Source organism: Rhea pennata, chromosome 29 (genome assembly GCF_028389875.1).
Source record: "Rhea pennata isolate bPtePen1 chromosome 29, bPtePen1.pri, whole genome shotgun sequence".
In the NCBI taxonomy this organism is placed as follows: domain Eukaryota; kingdom Metazoa; phylum Chordata; class Aves; order Rheiformes; family Rheidae; genus Rhea; species Rhea pennata.
In genome coordinates this window covers 5,301,401-5,321,658 of record NC_084691.1, presented here as the reverse complement: position 1 = coordinate 5,321,658, position 20,258 = coordinate 5,301,401, and the positions used below count along the sequence as shown (strand labels likewise).

At 42.3% G+C, this 20,258-nt stretch overlaps 1 protein-coding gene across 8 annotated transcripts in view; it reads left to right on the top strand.

Annotated features, from left to right (window-relative positions):
• The first annotated feature begins 36 nt into the window (after positions 1-36).
• Positions 37-20,258, top strand: part of R3HDM2 (R3H domain containing 2) — a 69,381-nt gene continuing 49,159 nt past the window's right edge. For 3 of the 8 annotated variants that reach the window (XM_062597123.1, XM_062597126.1, XM_062597117.1), the window contains exons 1-2: positions 267-288; positions 3,840-4,115. The gene's annotated coding sequence lies outside the window, so the exon portion shown is untranslated. Of the gene's footprint in view, positions 122-266; positions 289-3,839; positions 4,116-20,258 lie in introns of those variants that run through there. The other 5 variants (XM_062597125.1, XM_062597124.1, XM_062597122.1 and 2 more) reach the window with 3 other exon arrangements.

Below are 20,258 nucleotides of genomic sequence, written 5' to 3'. Positions count from 1 at the left end.
TCCCCTCCTCCCCTTCCCCGCCCCTCCCCCCGCCGCCCCCGCCCCGACCGGTCCCGCGCTGGCCCAGGCCCTGCCCGGCCCGCGGCGGCGGCGGCGGCCCCGCAGCAAAGGGCCTGACACGGTAAGTGCGCGCCGCCGAGGTGGCTCGGGCGGGGCCGGGACCAGGGAGCTTCGCAGTGGACTCCCCGGCCCGGCCTCGCCTGCCTGCCCGCGGCTCCGGCGGTGGCGTTCTGCGGGGCTCCGGGTCGGCCTGGCCCGGCCCGGAGGCGGCGGCGGCGTCCTGAGCGGGTGGGCGGCGCGGGGCATGGTGCCGCTGCCTCCCCCGGGAGCTGCCTGGAGTGGCTCGCCGTGGCGCGGCTGCCCGTGCAGGCGGAGGTGGCGGGCCCACGGCGGCGTGGTGCTGTTCTAAGTGTCCATGAGGCTGAGAGCCAAGCGGAGCAGCGGGTGGGCGCGAAGATCTCGGGCCAGGGATGCCCGGGCTCCCTAGGGGCTGGGTGTAACGAGGCTTTCGTTCCCTCGCAGAGAAGGGCTTTGTTTTGAAACCCGTCTGACTTCCTGGGTCGTGTCGTATGTGGAAATGGGAGTAAACACGTTGCAGAGTTGTTATCCTCTGACTTGGTCAGGGTGCTTTCAGGAGGGATTTTGGCAGCTCCGTGACAGAGCCCACTAGCCAGATAGACTACCTGGAAAAGGCGTTTTGTTACTTGTTGCTCTGTGTGCTGTGTCCAGTGACAGATTTAGATTGTCACCATACTTCTTAGAGTAACTGTTGATATTTGGGTTCTCTGCCTAAGTATCAGAGTTGCCTTTGACTCCTGCCAGTGCTATAGTCTGGCAGCAAGTTTCACAGGTAAGTTGATTTTATTTCAGGTCTTCCTTTTGACCTGTGGGAAATGGCCTTCGCAGTCTATTGGGGATGTCCTCTTCAGGTTCTGATACAATGTGACCATAAGAGCACCTGGTGGACTAGTACCTCTTTTCTCTCACTCATTTTATGAACCTTTTCTAGACCCTTTCCTTATTTCCTTTAGAATTTGGTCTAGAGAGTCTCTTTTGTTGATGGCAGTCTTTTCTGTTTCTGACTTTTTCTTTTTTTTGAGATAGGCAACAAAGTTAAGCCCAGGCCTACGCTACTGCCCTGGCCTCTGTGGTTTTATAAGGGGCTTAACGATTCCCTGTCTTTCAGAAATTGCTTATATGGAAGTGTTTGCCTTTCAAAAGAGCATCTTAGATCTGGAGTAATGCTGTGCAAAGCCTGTGCCAGCTCCTTAAATGGTGGGCAAGGCTCTAGCCCGTTCACGAGTGGTTTATTGAAAGTCATTTGTGCATCCTGCTCCAATTATGCTGCCTCTTTCATTTCTCCAATTGATTATTCCTTAGCGAGCAGCTTCTACACCTTTCATTAAGCCATGGAGAAGCTGAAGTTGTCAGTAAAGTCCTTCTTTACCTCTCTTTTCTCTAAGGTCTCTACTTGCTCCTGCTACAACTATGACTGACTTTTGAGTTTATCTTAATTGTCCTGCACAGGGTTTGCTGTAATACTCTTCTTGTTTGATTCTGACCCATGACATGCCCTTTTCTGCTGTATCTTCCCACACAGCTTCAGGTTGAGTGTTCACTGTTGTGAATATGCTACATGTTGATGAGCCTGGCTGACATGTACTGCAGTTAATTTATCTACCAAAAGCGATGAAGATGCAGTGGTCAGGACATCAGGGCTAGCTATACAGCCCCATTCTAGACCTTGTTTGAGTTTTAATTTGAATGTAAGGTTTATGTTCTTGTTCTTTTCAGTCCTTAAGCAGCACTACACCCAGTAGTCCCCTACATTGTGAAGTATGCTTTGTGAGACATCCCCTCACCTTTAGAATAGTAATACAAAAAACTGTGGGAAGGAGTCGCTGGAACTTTTGCTGTTCGTTCCTGAACACTTTGACTTGTGACCTCTTGGGGCATTTAAAATCCACTCACATAAGCTTCCAGTTTTGTATCTCAGATAAAAAGTGACATGGGTGATAACCTAACCCTCTACCCTCCCTGTTTTGCCCTAGATCTGTCTGTGGTTTCACATAGCATAACTCTGCCCAAAAACAAGTGTTAGATTTTCAGAGGGGTGAAGTGATTCCTGTCCCTGGAAGTTGATATACCAGCTTGCAGACACTACCAAGTGTCCTGTTCAGTGCATTTCTGTCTGTGCTGAATGACCTATTGGTTGTAGGTATCTGCTTAACATAGTGACTGATTAGCTCAGAAACGCATTAGCTTTTCTCCAGAGCACTTCAAGTGGAATCTAACTTGCTTCTGCCATGCCTGCTATCTGTATACTCTTCTGTATTTTGTGAGGCTTCAGTCTTCACCTCAGTATTCACAAAAGGTGTCTGGAAAACCAAGGTGTCTTTCTGGCTATTTATGCTGATAATGCAGCTAGCTGTCTCTTAGTAGTGGGAATAGTAAGAGAATGAGGTTCACTGTCTGGGAAGTTTCTGTCAGAAGCTGGTGAAGTGCAGAGCTTCCAGCTCTATAGAACAACCTTTATTTTTCTTAGAGCTCAAGGATGCCACTGTAATCATGAGTACAAAGAAACCTTGAGTTTAAGGTGGGTTCTACTGCTTTTACAGGCTCTGCTCATGCAGAGTGGTTTGTGACAATCTGGTGTTAATATTGCATGTATTGCTGAGTAGGTGCAGATTACTGGTTGTCTTCATTTTGAAGCAAAGAGTAAAAAGTGGAAGAAAGGGTTGGGAAGGAGAAGTGCTGGAAAGAAGAGTTGGTTAAGGGGGAGATACCTTCTTGGGGAACTGGAAATGTTGCCAAGCTTTGATGCCTGTTTATTATCAAAGGATAGGCTGAAGAATAGCATTCCAAGCAGAGGGGTGTGAAGTGCCTTGTCAGAGCTTTGTGCCTATTTCTTCAAGACCCATGGATCACCAGAGGTGTCCTTACCTGCCAGCCCATTAAGAAAACAGGTGTAAGAAAGAATGGATGTTGTGGTGGAGAAGCAGGATGTAGGCCATAGATACCCGAAATCATTGGTGTACACAAGGTTTGTTCTCCATCTCCCTGGGGAGCAATGGGAATATGTTGTACGACCTAGTCAGCTTGCCAGAAAGTAGGCAAACACATGCCTGTATACAAATCAAAATACAGTGTTGTTGCTAATTCTAATTCTCTGTCTCAGTGCTCCTTTTGCTGCTGACAATGTGCAAAGAAATTTCACTCATGGCTGGTCTCAATTTAGTTTTCTGTCACTGGCACTTGCTGAGAATCTTGTCTCATCTCTTGCCTTGACCCGTTCTCCAACTCCCTCTGAGAATTGGGACCTTGTTCCCCTCTGTCACTCTGAATAGCTCTGATTCCTTATGCTCCATTCACTTTCATGTCTATCCTGTGTGCCACCTATAGCACATTAAGTTTGATTGACATAACCTCTGTGCCCTTCTCCTTGATGAATTCATGCTGGAAACTTTGTATTAAATCATACCAGAGATACTCAAAGCAATCTTCCTTTTTGAGTGAGTGGCAATTCAGTAGTTTGTAGGTGATTTGCTGAAATTCTTTGTTCAATAGATGTTCTCTTAGGGTCTTACTTCTCCATCCATTGCTCTTTGTATTTTCAATGAGCTGTTAAATATATATTGCTAAAGATTTTTCCCCTCTTCATTCCTGTTTCATTGGAAAGCAAGGACAAATTCATTCTATCTAGGAAACTTCGGAATCTTATTCCAGTATATGTGTGTGTATATATTTACAATAAGATTTTTTTCTTTTTTCTTTTAATGGAACAATCTAGATGATAAGGAAAGACATTAGACTGATTTTCTTTTTCTCTGTCCACCAAGCTGGCACAATGTGATGTTTGATGGCAGCTTCACTGGATAGTAAACCATTACTCCAGACTCCAGGGATTGCACAAGTGAGGATGGATCAGACTCTCAACAGGTTGCTTGCAATGATGCTTTACTGGAGACAGCCATCTGGCTTTTGAGGAGGTGGATTAAGACTCCCAACTCAACTCATGCCAGTTGTGAAGGAGCAACATCACTTGGATATGGTCCGTTCTCTGATCTCTCCCCCTGCTCAGGAGTGGGGACTGACTTGGGGCTGGTGCCCTAGAGGTGAGTAGGATATGGAGCTAATTGACCCCTTAGTTATTAGGTGTTTCAGTTTTTGCTCAGTGCTTCCTAACAAACAGTTTGAGCTACCTCTACAGCATGAAGAAAACAAAACCTGGAGTGATACGACAGTATCAGACAGTGGTTCGTGGTACTATTTTCCTCTCTAGCTGAGTCTTAATATCTTTGTTTGCTCAGATCTTCCTAGGATCGAAGCTGAGAGGTTCTTTTGCGGTATTAACAGTAACTTTTGCTGGACTACTCTCTGAGACACGGCACTGCTAGTTAGTCAAGTTCTGCTTTGAGCTGCAGCCATCTGACCTGTGAGGATCAAGACTCTAGGCTGGCAGTCCATTCAGTAGAGTGGAATTAAATGAACTAGTTGCCTTAGATTTCTTATTGTTGTGTATCCTCATTGTTTGCTGCTGTTCTGGGACAGTATCTGCAGTCTCCCAGGGTAGCAGTTGTTGATCTAGAGGAAGAAGATTCTTCTAAACTCTGTCTGGCATGCTAGAACATAATGCATTGTGCAGCAGACTGTGGCCTGTTAGATCCTATGAGCTCCAACATTTTAATTTGCTGTATACTTGTGATTGCCTCTTGTTGAAATGCCAAAAGAAGCTGATCTGTCCACATGTTCATTTGGTGGGGCTTCTTGGAGTCCCAGACACAACTGGAGTTACATAGGCACTTGTTCTTGCATTAAACTAGCAGTGTTTTTCCAAACTGTGCAGTAGTTTGGGCCTCTCTCTTGGCAGCCTGCTGCATGGTGCACAAAACTGTTCTATGCTGACAGTTGAAGTTAGTCCCTTATTGGGGCAAGTTAAGTATCTCATTGTCTTTCTGAACAGTTGCTCCAGGCTCCCTAAAGATGTGCTACTAGGTGAATATTTCAGAATTGGTTATGCTGGGCTCAGATTTTTGAGGTTTTGTTTGCAACTGGGAGCAGTCTCAGGATGTTATCACTGTACTACTCTGCATCACGTCTAGGTAGTAATGTGATGTTTGCTCGTTTGAACAGCACAATGCTGCATATAGTTGTTTTGGCTTGTGTGACAAGTATGAGCTAAACCCAGGAAACAAAGTTTAGCGGAATGTATTGTACATGCCCAAAGCTGCATTGACTTAACTAGTATCAGATGCTATGTCATCCCTGGAGTTAAACTGCTGCAACTTTGCATGTCTTGTTTTATTTAAATAAAAGCTGAGGCTTATGAATAAACCAGTATCTTCTACAGTAACTTGGTATATAGAGGAAACAAGGTAAGTCCCAGAGAACTTACCCAAGCTACCTGCAGCCACTTTCTCTGTGGCTGGGAAACTGTCCCACGTGGACTGGAGATTCTGCTACTACTAGGAGCAGTTGGTGCTGGGAGAAGGGGCAGAAGCATGGCTTAGTTCCATAGAAATTAAAGAAAGATTTGTTGCTCTTGCCTGCTGCCATTGTAGTTGTTGCATGTTGTTTGTAAGAGGTCTTGAGAAAGGCCTAGGAGGGGTAGAGGGGCCCAGCTGACTGAATTAGTTGGGAAGGAAAGAGCTACACTGACAGCAATAAACAGGCTGTGGACAAAGCAGACTTGGTTGGTCAGGGCTAGGTCTGTGGAGCAGAGCAGTGGGGAATGTCCATGCCCCATCCCTTCTTCCAGACATGCTGCAGTGTCTCTGTTCTGCCTGTGATATTCTACCCCTCCTCGTCCCCCCAGTCAGAGCACAGATGTATCAAGTTCCCCTTACAGTAGTGATGCCATTTGTGTTGCTAAATTTAAGATTGTGTTGGTGCTTCCATTTTCACACCTGTTTTCTGGGGGAAGGTTTATAAATAAGCCATTTAAGGATTTAAGGAAATAAATAAATAAAAAAAAACCCTGTCTGTTAGACTGGTCCTAGACTTAGCTTCAGTTCAGTGCTTGAGCTTTTTGTTGTCTTCTTCCCTCCACCCCCTGCCATTATTTGTAAGTGCAATGCATGAAGTCCAGCTGCATTAACCAAAAGCTTGCTCTGATTACAGTGGAGTCAGGATTTTACCCAGTGTGTCCTACAGTTTTGATTTATCTATTTTAACTTCCATTTCTTGTCTTCCTCTGTTTGTTAGATGCTGATAGATAAAGAAAAGAATCAGTGTAGTGGAGAAATGTAAGCTAAAAGTCATTTTGGCATTGCATAATTCCTGCCTAGGGTCAGGTGGGAGAGCAGAGGGTACTTTCATGCAAAAATGGGTAGACTTCTGTGAGGAGGGCATGTATGTAATTCCAGCAGTTGTTTGCTATTATGTATGTACATGTGCAGTGTACTTCATCTCATTATCTTGTTTAATAGTGAGTTTCAGCTAGATCAGTACTTACTGTAAGAACTTTTTTTTTTAACTTGGGGAAGGTGCTGCAAAGGGAGGAATTTTAATATTTTCAAGGCAGGCTTACCCTAGATGTACTAGAGATGGTCTCAATTTCTAATGTGTTTTTTATATCCATTTAGTTAAAGGCCTGGCATTTCTATTTCCATTTTAACTGATAATATTGCTGTTCAGCTGAGGGCATTTAGGAACAAGTTGCAGTAAATGTGTCCTGCATCCATTTGGTTAATGACTTGTAGGAGAAGAAAGTTGTGCTGGTTTCGCATAAATTCCATTATTTAAACAGTTGTAATCAGTTTAGAATTCTGTGGATCTCTGCTTTCACTGTTTGTGCAGTGTTTTGTGGTTTAGTCAACACCTCTCCTTTATGGACCCCAAGTATAAATTTTAAGTAGCAGCAGCAACAGCCAGAGGTCTTAGAGAGTGCTTAGCCACTCTTACTGTGGATGTACCCCCCCCCCCCTTATATCTAGTCAAACTTCACTGACTGCATTCCTTTTCTTGTCCTTTTGCTGTACATGTCTAAGAAGTCTGGCTCTGTCTTCTCAGTGATTCTTCCCTATGTTGGATAGCTGAAGACAGCAGTTAGGTTCTCCCCTTAGTCTTTCCTCCAGGCTGAACAAACCCAGCTTCCTCTGCCTCTACTAATACATACTCAAAGTACTTGATGACCTTAGAAGCTCAACTCTCTCCATTCTATCAAGTTAGAACTTTGACATCAACTCTCACTGAGCATCTACATAAATTAACTTGCTCAGGTGCTGACACTGTGTAGGATGGTGCAAATAAAGCACAACAGGGATTATGATTCAGTTTCTCAGATGTTAACTGACTGAGCTCCAAGTTGCAATCACCTTATTGATAACCCTGTGCACCACATAAGAAGGCAGTCATCCAGTTATGCAGTTGAAATCTAATGTTCAGTTCTGGGCTCTCCAGTACGAAAGATACGTTGAACTACTGGAAAGAGTCCAGCATAGAGCTACAAAGATGATTAGGGGACTGGAGTATCTCTCTTACAAGGAAAGGCTGCAAGAGCTGAACTGCTTTAGCCTGGAGAAGAGAAGACAGAGGGGATCTTACCAGTGTATACAAATATCTTGAGGGTGTCAAGAGGATGGGGCCAGACTCTTTTCAGTGGTGCCCAGCGACAGGACAAGAGGCAATGAGCACAAACTGAAACACAGGAAGTTCTATCTGAATATGAGGAAAGACGTCTTTACTGTGAGGGTGACAGAATACTGAAACAGTTACCCAGAGAGGTTGTATAGTCTCCTTCTCTGAAGATATTCAAAATCTGCCTGGACACGAACCTGTGCAATGTGCTCTAGGTGACCCTGCTTGAGCATGGAGGTTGGACTAGATGATCTCCAGAGGTCCCTTCCAATCTCAATCATTCTGTGATTCCGTGAATCCACTCCTATTTTGTGCCTGGAGTCTAGTTTTCTGAATCATTCTCAACACTGACAAGACCGTAGATTAGTTTTATTGGTACAAAACTGTAAAGCCAGCTTCTCATCTTATGTAACTGTTCCCCTTTCTTTCCTTCCTCTCCTTCCATTCATTAGACAAGTAACACTTGTTACAGTTGTGTTCTTCAATGTGTCAAGAAGTGTTTTCTGAGCATGTGGTCCTTCTCAGTTTTCACTGCTTTTCCTTGCACAGAGAAGATAGAGAGATGAGACAGTGTTGCATGCAGGGATTTGGAGGTCAAGGTCCTTTAAGTTTCATTTTCAAACTGTTGGCCTTTATAAACGTCACTGGGTGCTATCAGAAGACAATGGGAATTCCCTTTAGTGTTCTATGAATGTCTGATAAATAAATACATGTATATCAAATCTGTCAGAATGGGTTTTGGAACTGTCTTCCCCCCGGCATCAGTCTCTCCTGAAGTGCAGCTTGTTTTGGTGTCTTTCAGCAAGCTGCTATGTTCTCAGTACTTCAGAGCAGGAAGTCCAATGTAAAGGTACAGTGAGGGGCAGGAAATGCAACTTGGCACCTGAATGCTGAAGACTTTACAAAGGGCTGCTGTTTGGGTGAGGAGAAATTCTTAATAAAATGATCTTGTCAATATTCTGTGCGTTGGTACTTCCTATACGTGCCTGTGCTGAATTGCATTTCCTGCCTTAAATTCTTCACAAACATACTTTTGTAGCTGATCCAAAGACCCCAGCAGATATTGAAACCCTTTATGCCTCATGTTTTACATGTGTATAGTAGAGAACAGCCTTGTACTTCAAAGAACATACATAGTACACAGACGAGGCTGAGGAGAAAATGGAGGAAAGGATTCATTATTCATGGAGTCTAGCTGTTTGCCTTCAGATTCACACAGGAAGTTGTGGAAGTTAGATTTGAATGTAAATTGCTGGGTACTGCCCCAGAGTTTCAGCAGTCCTCACCAAAGTTGGTTTCTTAGTATGTAATTAAGCTTGGGTCTACTTGAGAAATGCGTATGTTCTCTTTCAGTGCTCTGACTATTTCTGTACATGCAGGGATGGGTGTCATCTTTTCTGAAGTTCATCAAGCTGCGAGCATCAGCAAAATGAAACATGCTTTTCTTTGAGGTTTCATCCTTCTTCCAGCTATGCCTTGCTGCTTTGAATATGAGAATTCTTTCACCTGGTCTAGAATCCTAGCAGTAAGATCAGTCCTCTCTTGTAAGTTTTGACCTCCTTGGTTTGAACTAGACATCCATATGTGTCTGTGTAACTGTAGCTCTGTGAGAGCAAACTTCTGTGCTGTCCCTTTGGTGCAGGCTTTGATATCTTCTATAGGTCATGAAGAAGAGTAAAATATAAATGGACACAGTATCACTGAATGTCACTGCCTGTTTATGAGTACCACATGCTTCCAGGGTCCATCAATGGAAAGGCAGCATTTACTGACTGTCCTTGGCTTCTCATTCATTTTAGGCTGATTTCTTTCATATTGCTTATTCATTAGATACAGTTTGCCAGTGCGAGCAGAGAATTCCTCACTCAAATTAATCTTTTGCTTTGAATGGTCGCTATCTTTAATAAAATACTTGAGCTATGCTGAACTTCCATAGCATTTCTTTGCTGGGTGAACTGAATTCTTCAGCCAGAACAGTTTTACCAAAAGTGATCTCGCTTTTGGTGCACAGATGCTGACCTGTTCATTGCTGATGAGCCTAATTTGATGCTTGTTGAAATAATGACAAAACACTTGCTGCTACAGTGGCGTCAGGACTTAATCTGTCCTTCAGACCCTGCTTTTTGACTTAGCCCTGGCAGAGAAGCTTAATCTAAGGAGGAAATAAGCCCTGTAAGCCAACTGAGTTTAACATTTATCTTGGTCTGAATCTTTCTTCTTTAATGTCTTTTGGAAGTGTCTGCACCTGGAGCTGGTGTACATTAAAGACTTAAAGTCAGAGAAATAAGTGGCAGTGCTGATTAATGCTGCTAGGTCTGTGCCAAGGGAAGAGGGGGCACTTTAGCTGATGCTATACTTGCATCTTGCTAACTGTTACTAAAGCATTAGTTCTCTTAAACAGGTAGAATAGTTAACTTTGTTTTCTAATGCTGTTTCCAGCTTTTGTAAATGCTAGTTTCTAATAATAAGGCATTGACCTTCTCCTATTTTCTTTCATCTAAGATCTGAAAATTCTTTAGGAACAACAGTTGCCCTGGGAAATGAGGTATCAGTAATACTTCAGTACTGTTAGTAAGCTTATAGCATATAGCAGGGAAGTGACAGGGCTTGAGAAAAGCTCAGGATTCTGACGTTCAGTCATTTCCTCTGCCTGAATGAACTAGTATCAGAACTTCCTCTTCTTGGTACCAGGCTTGACTGAAAGGCTAACTTTGCCTTTCTGGTGTCATTTTACATGACCATTGCTGTTTTTACAGTGTAAATTTCTGAAACTTAATGCTAGCAAAATAAGTACTACTTTGTGTGTGTGTGTGATTAGCATATTTTGTTGCTGTATGTTCTTGGTAGTGTACTGCAGTTTCTTTATTGGAGCAGTGAAGACCCTGGATATCAATGCTCTATGTTTGGATGATGCTTGTTTTGATGGACCTCATAGATGGATGCAACACCTTACCACCTCCAACTGGTGGTGGCAGTCTCCACACTTCTAGTGATCCTGGTTCTGGGGAGAAGGTGTGTGAAGGGGAGATGTGGGCTTATGTAACTTGGGGGGCACCTTGCTCTTTGCAATGAAATACGAAAAAGGAGTTGGTGTCCAGATAAACTCTTGTTTCCAGCAAACAATCAGACTTAACTGCCTTATATTAATGCATTGGTTTTTAATTCTAGCTGGACCTTCCCTGTGCTTTGCAATGTCTCTTTTTAATGCCTGAAGGCTAGATCTCTGGCTTATCTGTGGGTTATTTGGGCTGTGAATTAGAGATAATTTATGTCATCTATTATCTTCCTCTAGTAAGAGGTTTCGCTTTGTATCCCTGTGTCCATTACAGTACCCCAGCTCTGAGGACCAATTACAGTGAGTCTATGGAAAACCAGCTAAGACACTTCTTAGTGCTCCTGTATTCAACAGACATAAGGCACTCAAAATATATTTGACTCGTTCAACAAGTAAAAGCACTGGTGAGAGACCTGCTGCTATTCTGTCTTGTTCCATAATTTAACACTCTTTTAAAAATACTATTGCCTTATTGCTTTCCCCACCCTCTCTGGCACTGTTGTAGAAACCTGGCTGACTCAAGCTCCTGAAGTCTTGTAATTTGGATCATTAGTGCTAGATCCATTGATAATCTAGAATATATCTTGATAATTTTTTCTTTTTGGATGATTGCTTTAGGATCACTTAGAAATTAGCTGCCTGGCAACATAAAAGTATAGATATTAAAATGAATTGCATACCTTTCAACTATTTCTATTATCCTGCTAAATTTAGCCTAAGTAGCGCAGTAGCAGAACAGATCTCTGGGGATTTTAATGAAAGTCAAGGCAGATAACATCCAGTCTCCCAAGCAGTAGAGAAGAGAGGTAGCCTCAAATAAGTCTTGCATCTGATGTCCAAATGGTTTTGTTAAACCCACGTTCAACACAAAAGCAGAACAATATGCTTGCCTGTTCCCACTGCAAACTTCCCAACAGTCTGGTCTCGGGTGACAGGTTGAATTGATGACCCAGTGTAATTTCTTTCTCCTGCATCATTGCCTATGACAAGAACTTTCCAGCTAGAGCCTTTCTACCTTCCCTTCCTTGTGTCCCAGAGCTGCCTTGTTCTGTCAAAAGTAGATGTGGAGTCATACTACTGCCAGATCTTTGATCCTGATGGCCAGCTGAACAAATGAGTTTGGCTTTCAGTGGGAATTTTGCTTAAAGCAGTTCAGCTTTTTGCCTTTTTGCTGTCTGTCTTATTGTTGATTTAAATATTATTGTTTCTTTGTATACTGGAGAAATACTGTTCAGGGGTTTAGAGAGAAGGTGGGAGGCGGTATACCAGGCTTTGTTCAGTATATAGGTGCAGCTGGGCAAGGCATTCTGGCAGTCTATGCAATGAGGTAAAACAAAACGTTTTTTCCTCCAGGAGAAAATGCTTATAGAAAAAGCTTTGAGATCATGCAAGGAAGGGTTCTGTATAAGCAGAGGATGTCTGGTTCTGAGTTGCACTCTGTATTTGATAAGGAAAACTAACATTTACAATTAATTGGTAACCTTTTCAAAAACACTCAAAATCCAGCTTCAGTTACTGTCTGAATTTGAATTGGGCACCTTGGCCTCTTTTAGAAATAGTCAAAACCCTCAGACTCAAGATCTTCCTGCAGTTAACAGGTGCCTAACTCCTCAAATACTTATTGGAAATCTGACTGACTACCCTTTTCAGTCACCGAGTACCAGAAAACCCTTGCGGTTTGGCCTCAAGTGCACATGCTTTGGAAAAAAATATCCAAAGTGACTACCTAGAACAAACACTTGTACAAACCTTATCACTGCTATAGATGTTACAGGAATATACCCAGTATTTCATAAATGCACTGAAACACTTCTGTGTGGAGACAGATTAATGTAAGGCAGCACAGACAGCTTGTAGCAGCAGTGGACAAAATGAGAAGGATGTGGCAATGCTCTGGTGAGGACATAACATCCTTGGAGGAGGAGGGGAACACTCAGGTTGCTGCATCCTTTCCAGGTCACCTACTTTATTTTGAAACTCTCTTCCCCCAACTTTTTTGACTGTAGCTTTAGGGATGTACTTTTCAGCTACAGCCACGCCTGGAACTGTTAAAAGTGGCACAAGGTGGCTTCAAAGGGGCAAAACTGGAATGACAGCAAAAAGACTGTTTGCTGAGCAGCTGTGTGGCAGGAAATTAAGCTGAGTCTGTCGGGCTTTGCAGCGTAGAAGAGCTTGAAGGCTGCAGGCACACAACCTGGTTCTGGGGACTGACACTAGATGTGCTCAGGTCAGAAGGTGTTTCCTACATTAGAATTGCATCAAGAGGGCATTTATTGCATATGTAGCTACAGCTGCACCCCTCTCATGCCATATGAGCACTTAGAGTTGATTAAGTGAGCTGATACAGAGTATATGGGCATGAGAACATGCACAGTGGGCATATTGCTAAGATGTACACAAAGTAAAACTGATATGTAGGTGATCCACGGAAAAGTCTCCTTCAAAGCAGCTTCTCAGGCCTGTGTATTCCCTCTTCTGCAGCACAGGGCAAGTAAGTGCTGCAGGAAGCACGTAGAAATCGTAAGAGCTTTGGTGTTCAGAACTGCTTATGAAAGTATTGGGATGTTGAGCTATGGTAAGGTTCAGAGATGCCCTTCACTGCCAATGCCACAGCAAGGGCTAATAAGAAAAGCTGCTTGGGGTCCTCTGCCAGGACTGTGCATTGAGAGATTTAGGGGTTTTTTTACAGCCTTAATACATTAATTCTTCCTACCCCAGTGTGGGTAGGTGAATGTAATCCCTGTTTTATAGGTGGATAATCTGAAGAACAGGGAGCGGAAGTGATCCGGCTGAGAGAGCATAAAAAGGCAGATACTGAGCTAGGACCAGAATCCAGGAATCCTGTGTTTTTTCTGGCTCACAGGCCAGTGCTTTACTGTGAGCAGATGTGTGGCGCGTAGAAGAGTTTGTAACCTAAATGGATTGTGCTGCTTCTAAGGTCCTAATTCTGTGGAACAGATTTTGCATTTGCTGAGCACCCTTCTGTATCGGTTGATTTTTCCAAGAGGTGGTTGTTCTTCTGAGAAAAAGGCTCAGGATGTCTGAATGAAGGGACCATTATGGAGGCCAGTATGGAAAGTTTCTCTGAGAAATGTTGTATTTCATATGTGAAGCGGAAGTGTAAGTATGGGGGCAAATGGTACAAACTGTAACAAAGCTGTATGTGCTTTATGGCTATTGGATATACATTAATTGTATATCTTAAGGTTTTTGCTGTATAAATAAGTATATAAGTATAATATAATTAAGTGTAATTAATCCATCCATACAATGGAGTAATTTAATAAAATCATGCATAGATTTTATTTATTTATTTATTTATTTATTTATTGAGCAGGAGGTGACATTTGAAAGGACAGTCAGATGTAGTTGAGGACCAGAGTTGATTTTCTTTCCCCTTCAAATGCTTTACAAGTGTAAGGTTCTCCCTGAATTTTTAGAAGTTCCCAGGGAAAGCAGGTTGTTGTTCTCTGGCTGGAAGGCTTCTCAGACCACCTCAGCTGTACATTCTTAGTGAGTAGGAGATCGAGACATGATTTATTTTGAGAGTTTTGGAATATTTTGATGTGAAAGACAAAAAAAAAAAAAAAAAGAGAAGACTAAACAGTCTGCTTATAATTCATGCTATGTAGTGTCATTGGAATTTAAGAATATGTTTTCTGACATGAGGTGAAGGTGGTGGTAGAGAGAAAGGTGCGTGATAGACAAACCTAGAGAGTTCACTGTATTTCAGTGTTTGTACTAAGGCTGCTGAGCTGATGAAGAATTTGGAGTTGACCTTGTGGCTTTACTTTGGAAGAGAAAAGGAAAGCTTCTAAGGTAGAACATGACATCCAACATGTATGTGCTTATCTCTGTGCATGTGGGAACAACTGTGAGCATGTTGTTCTGGGGTCAGGGTGCCTCAAGACTTGCCTCCAAATGACAGCATCAGAGAGGTTAGATCTTCCCAGTCTGTGTTAGTGGCCTCTGAGTTAAATGCAACTTCCATGGTAATGGACAGCTTCTCAGTAGGTTTGTCTCTGGACACACATGGCATGTTTGAGTTTATCAAAAAAACTAAATCACACCCTTCCAGTAAGGTGATACTAGCTTCTCCCTGCAACTTGAAATTTGTTAGAATTAATGATTCGGGCTTTCAGAGCAGTGTTTCACAGAAGGACTGGCATCTATTGAAGTTCTCTCCATCAAGGTGACTTTGCAATGAGTCTCAGCACAATTCACTTGATAGCTTAGAAGGCAGAACATACCTAGCTCAGAGTCTTTCTAGTTGAGCGAGGCATCCAGGCATGTCAAACAATTCTCACCTTCAGTAAGGGCTGATGCTTTTACTCCACTGTCTAAAGGAGAGAGAAACCCTATCAAAGCCCTTTCAAAGTTTCTTAGGGGATTTAGCTAGTGTACATGCATTGGTAGTATTTTGATAACCAAGTGCATGTGAAGCAGTTTCTCCAAGGGTCTGAGAAACGTGTACATGGAAGGGAGGTAAATCTCTGTCGCTCCAGCTTGTCTTGTCTCAGACTCTGGTTTCTTTAAAGGTGCTCCTCTCCCTTTTTGTTGTCTTTTTGCACTCTCCTTCAGCTTTCTGAGCCTCCTCTCAATTTCTAAATCCTGGTAAACCCAATAGAAGACAACATGACCTACTTCTCAGATTGAAGCAAAGGCGAGGTGTGCTTCTGCAGAGCCTTCTTTGTGTCTGAAGGTGGGTAGTATTAAGAGGAAGGGCTGATAATTCAAAGTGTGTCTCCAAGTGCTGGGATTCCCCTGCATTAGTGTTGTCAATTGGGTGCATGTAGATTTATGGTTTTGTATAGAGTGCAATTTTATTGGTAACACAATATGTGTTTGTGCACTGCAGACTGAGTCACTGCTGCCTCCCAGTGAATTTCTCTGATTATGTGTGGGCAGATGCAGCCTACTCTTTTTATCAGTCCTTTTTCTCTCTCTTTTTTTTTAATGAAGTTTTAAAAATTTTATGTTGCTTTGACATCTCTTTCTTTGAGAAACTAATTTCTCCTGATTTGAGTTTAGACACAACCTGTTTATTACAGAAGATGTTCTCTGTTTATCTTGGAAACTGATGTCTTTTGGGAGGCTTTAGGCATACTGTTCTTTAGCAAGTAGGAACTTGTTCTGTCTGTTTCCCTATATACAAAACTAAATGCGTAGGTTCTTTGAGCCTGATTTCTTCTGTCATGATTTGTTTGACATGAGGAGAGAGAAAGGGGACAGCATGGACAGGAAGGAGGATCATTATGGACTGCTAGATCTAGAACCTAGGACAGGTGCAGAGAGGTGAGTGTGTTCCTACCTCTGTAGAGTAACCCAAAAGCAGAGGGTCTGCCCTCCTCTATGTCTCCTCCAAACTCTTGACCACAGGCCAGTTTCTAACCAGGGCTGGGACTGAGATTGTTTAACTTGATTTAGACATTGACATGGGGTTTACAGAAGCTGCATAGCTCATTGGCGCTGTCTGCATATACACAGAGCCATGAGTGTGGTGTGCCTTTCAGATGTAGATTCCTCAGCATGTAACATTGGGAAAATGGTACCAGAAAATATCTTGACTTTCACACATATGATGTTTCTTTGCTGGTACAGTGAAAGCAATTCTGCCTTTTTGCCTGATGCTGTATTTGTATTGGTACAAATGTGCTTAATCTGATACAGCTGCTACTTATGGGAACAAGCTACTCCAGTAATGAAACCTCTACTCTACAACTGACTCTATGTTCAGGGTTATACCAACATAATTATAAGAACAAATGAGCTTTTCTAGAGCAGCAGAACTGATGAGCCTGGCTTCTTACAGGTCAGTTGTTTTGCTAAGGAGATGATACAGTTTTGCCACCAGTGGGAGCACTAATAGGATCTCTTTATCTAGTCACTTACCAGAATTTATTCTATGAGATTTTCACTGTTCTGTGAGAGTATATTCACAGCAGCCATTGTGTCCAAAAATCACTTGGATGAGTAAAAAGGTGAACAAAAGCTTTAAGCCGAATCACGTGAGCCTTAATATTAGGAAAGCATCCTAATAACGGCATGTACCAAGCTGATCAAATAAAACTTGGCTAAGCCATAAGGCTTCTGACTGGAAGGTGTTGCAAAATCTTCTTATTTTGCACACTTCAAAAACAAACATCTCAACATCCTCCTGGTTGTGGAGAGGGAGTCTGAATCTGGAGGTCCTTAAAGATTGGTCTGCTGGAACTGAGAGGCACATTCTTACCTTTCCTGTCAAAGTTCATGAGGTACATGCCTACTCTGAAGAACAAAAAGCTGTTATCAGGTTTTGTTATTGGTTTAGTGTGTTTTTCACGGCTTCAGTTTCATCTGCTTTTGAGGACAGGGCTATTGACTTGTGGCTGTCTGTGTAATGCCCACCACTGTTGTTAATACATAACTTGCTGCTTGTGTACAGAAGGCAGGCAGCATAAGGCTTCTTCTGAACTCCCTTGCAGGAGTTACTATTGTGCTTGCTTTTATTTTCCTTTCACCAAAAAAAAGGACCTTTAATTTAAAATACCACTTAATTATATGTAGGAGAGCCCCACTTTCGCTGTGGACACAAAGGAGAATTACCTAGTTGGTGTTGTAGTTAAGTGGTGAATTGTCTCTTTTCAATGCATTTTTCAAATGGGTTGCCTTACCGGCTTTCTGGGTAAGGAAGGGGCTTTGGTGATGCCCAGAGGAACTTTCTTATCCTTGGGCAATATTGTTCAAGATGGTTCTGCTCTGAAACTGTTGGCATGAAATGTGCTCAGCTGCAGGAGAGGGGAAAATTTTTTTCACTTCACTGGGTGGGCTTCAGGCTGATTGCACAAAGCTGGATAGGCCTTCACAGGAGATTTTTTGTATGTGTGTGATCCTTTGGTGGGTGCAGCAAACTTGCTTAGCATATCATGAGGCATCTCCAGAAATGTTTTCTGTTTCCTGGTAGCTGTGCTCTGCAAAGGCTGATGGCTGACAGAGATCTGGATTTTTAGGCTGAGGGACCTAGGTTGAAAGAGGATCTCAGTGAGTGATTCCTTTCAATGGTAGTCTGCCTGTTGTGAATGCTCTGTTGTGCTTAGTGGAAGAAGCTCAGGGTGTTTTTCACCATCATTTCACATTTGTGTTGATCCTTAGTCCCTGTGTGACCATTTTGTCCTTTAGGACATCTGTGCTGTCTGCCAGGTAAGGGCTGCTGGTCCAACATGCATCTGGGATCTTCAGTCTCTCTCTGCAGGTTGGCTTTTACTGGTGTCAGTGCGAACTGGTTCAGTCTCACTGCAGGCTGGCTTTTACTGGTGTCAGTGCGAACTGGTTCGGTCTCTCACTGCAGGTTGGCTTTTACTGGTGTCAGTGCAATGGGGCATATGTAGTTAATATGAAAAGTGCAGCTTCAAAGGAAAAGCTCTGGTAGAAGAGCACTATCAGCACCTTTTCAGCCCAACTGTTACCAGAAATTTGCAGTTTTAAGGTAGTGTTTGCTAGGAAGGAGGGTCAGTTACATGATGGGAAAAGATTTTTTTTTTCTTTCTTTTTTCTTTCTTTTTTTTTTTTTTTTTTTTTTTTTTTTTTTTTTTGCTTTCGATTCGCAGGCTACCTTATTCTCAAATAATTTTCCTGTCTAGGGGAGCCATCATTAACTCCAGGCACATGCTGTGTCTGTAAAAACTTACCGGAATGTGAACCCATAGCACTGCAGTGCCTTCTGCTTTAGGGCATCTCTGTCAATTTAAGGTTACTGTTTGTGGTTGTTCTAGGCTTGTATCCAATACACTCCAAAAATGCCAGTGATCTTAAGAGGAAATGTAACAAGTTGTTCGGGAGTTGTGTGATTAGGTATTGCAGTGATAAAACCTTGAGCAATATAAGTGGCTAAAAGTAATCCAGGAAAATTCACCATTTTGGAGGGTGGAGAAGAGAAGTTGATACTTGCTGTGACCAAATTCAAATCTATTTCTTCAGCAAGCAGTACTCTCCTGAGGAGCTGAAACCCAAAGGGCTTTTAAATACATGATAATCCATTGTATGAAGGATGAACTTCAGGTGCTGTTGTGAGCTTTTCAATGTTATAATGTACAAAACTTTGAAATTTGAAATTCTGAGGCTGTTGCGAGGTTTATTTCTTTCATAAATGCAGTTCAGACAGTATATATAAAAATTTCAGCTCTCAGAACAGTGGTTGGAGTACTTCCATTGTATCTTCCCTTCATACTGTAAACTAACATTACATGCTTTCCAGAAATAGCAACCAACTGTAAGACAATATTGCCTACTATATGGATAATTCACAGCCACTCTTTGCCAGGCTTGCAAGTTTTATTTGCACAACAGTGTCCAATAACACCAGCCAACGTGTGACCCTTGCTTATAGAAGATGTAAATAGTATCATGAAAAGCACAAGTTTGGCTGAGGCAAAGCAGCAAAAATCCTGAAATTAGACCTAGCGTGGCAGTTACGGTTTTGCTAGATGAATGCAAGTGCATGTTGTGCAGCCATGCTCCCTTCCTGATGGCCTAGGGTGGAGCGGCAGGGTGCCCAGGGCTCCGTCCCCTTTTCTGTCTCCTCAGACAGTCGCTTCCTAACAGAGAAGCTATTAGGAAAATTTACTCATTGTCACTTACAACTAAGAGTGGGAGTGCTCTTCAGAATGCTGTATTGAAGCATGGACTTCTGAACTATAACATAGCTTGTGGTTTTTTTCCTGACTCTCTTTAAAAGCTCTTTTCAGTATGTTCTGAATAGTAGTTCACATTTTAGGTTAAAAATATGATCATGTAATTAAAACTAATAGTTGAGTAAGGTGACAGATAGGACCACATTAAAAAGCAGAATGTCAACATACTCAGTTCTAGCTAAGCTTTGCGTTAATATCACGTTTCAGAGAAGGGGACAGATGTCGCCTTGCAGTGCTTCAATGATTAAGACTGAGTAACACAATTTTGCTCACTTCAACTCAAATCTATGGCAAAATGCATCTTGGAAGATCTTTGCTTAAAAAAAGGAACTGCTTGTTTAAGATCTGGGTTTCTTACACACGGGCATCCAAATGTCTGTGTTTTGAACTTCCTTTCCGTGACATTTTAACTCTTTTTTTCTCTCTTTTTCTTTTCTCACCTCTTCAGTAATTTATATATATATATATATATATATATATATATATATATATTCGGGGGGGAAGAGTTTGTGGACAGCTTCTTTTGTCTGTAGATTTATAAGTTTTTGAATTTAGCTGTTCGTGATAGTACTCTTTTTATGTATCAAAAATGTATTGTTTTTTCTTATAATTGTCAGTTTCTTGTCTTACAAATATTTGGAAAACTGATAACCTTCCTCAAGAGGAAGCAGGATGAGACTTTTTTCTTTTTTCTCTCTCTCTCTTTTTTTTTTTTTTTAAGCTGAGACAGATGGCTGCATTCCCCCCCGCCCCAAGTATTTTCTTGCAAAACCTGGAGAGACCATTTTTTTTTCTTTAAAGCAGCTCTATGGCAAAGTAGAGTAAAGGGACTATATCTATGACCCAGGTTCCTTCATAGCTAAATGGTAAATGTGAAAAAACTTAATGCTTTGCAACTAAAATTACAAACTTTGATCTGATAATGACCTTTCTAATATTTCTTGCATCACTTCTGC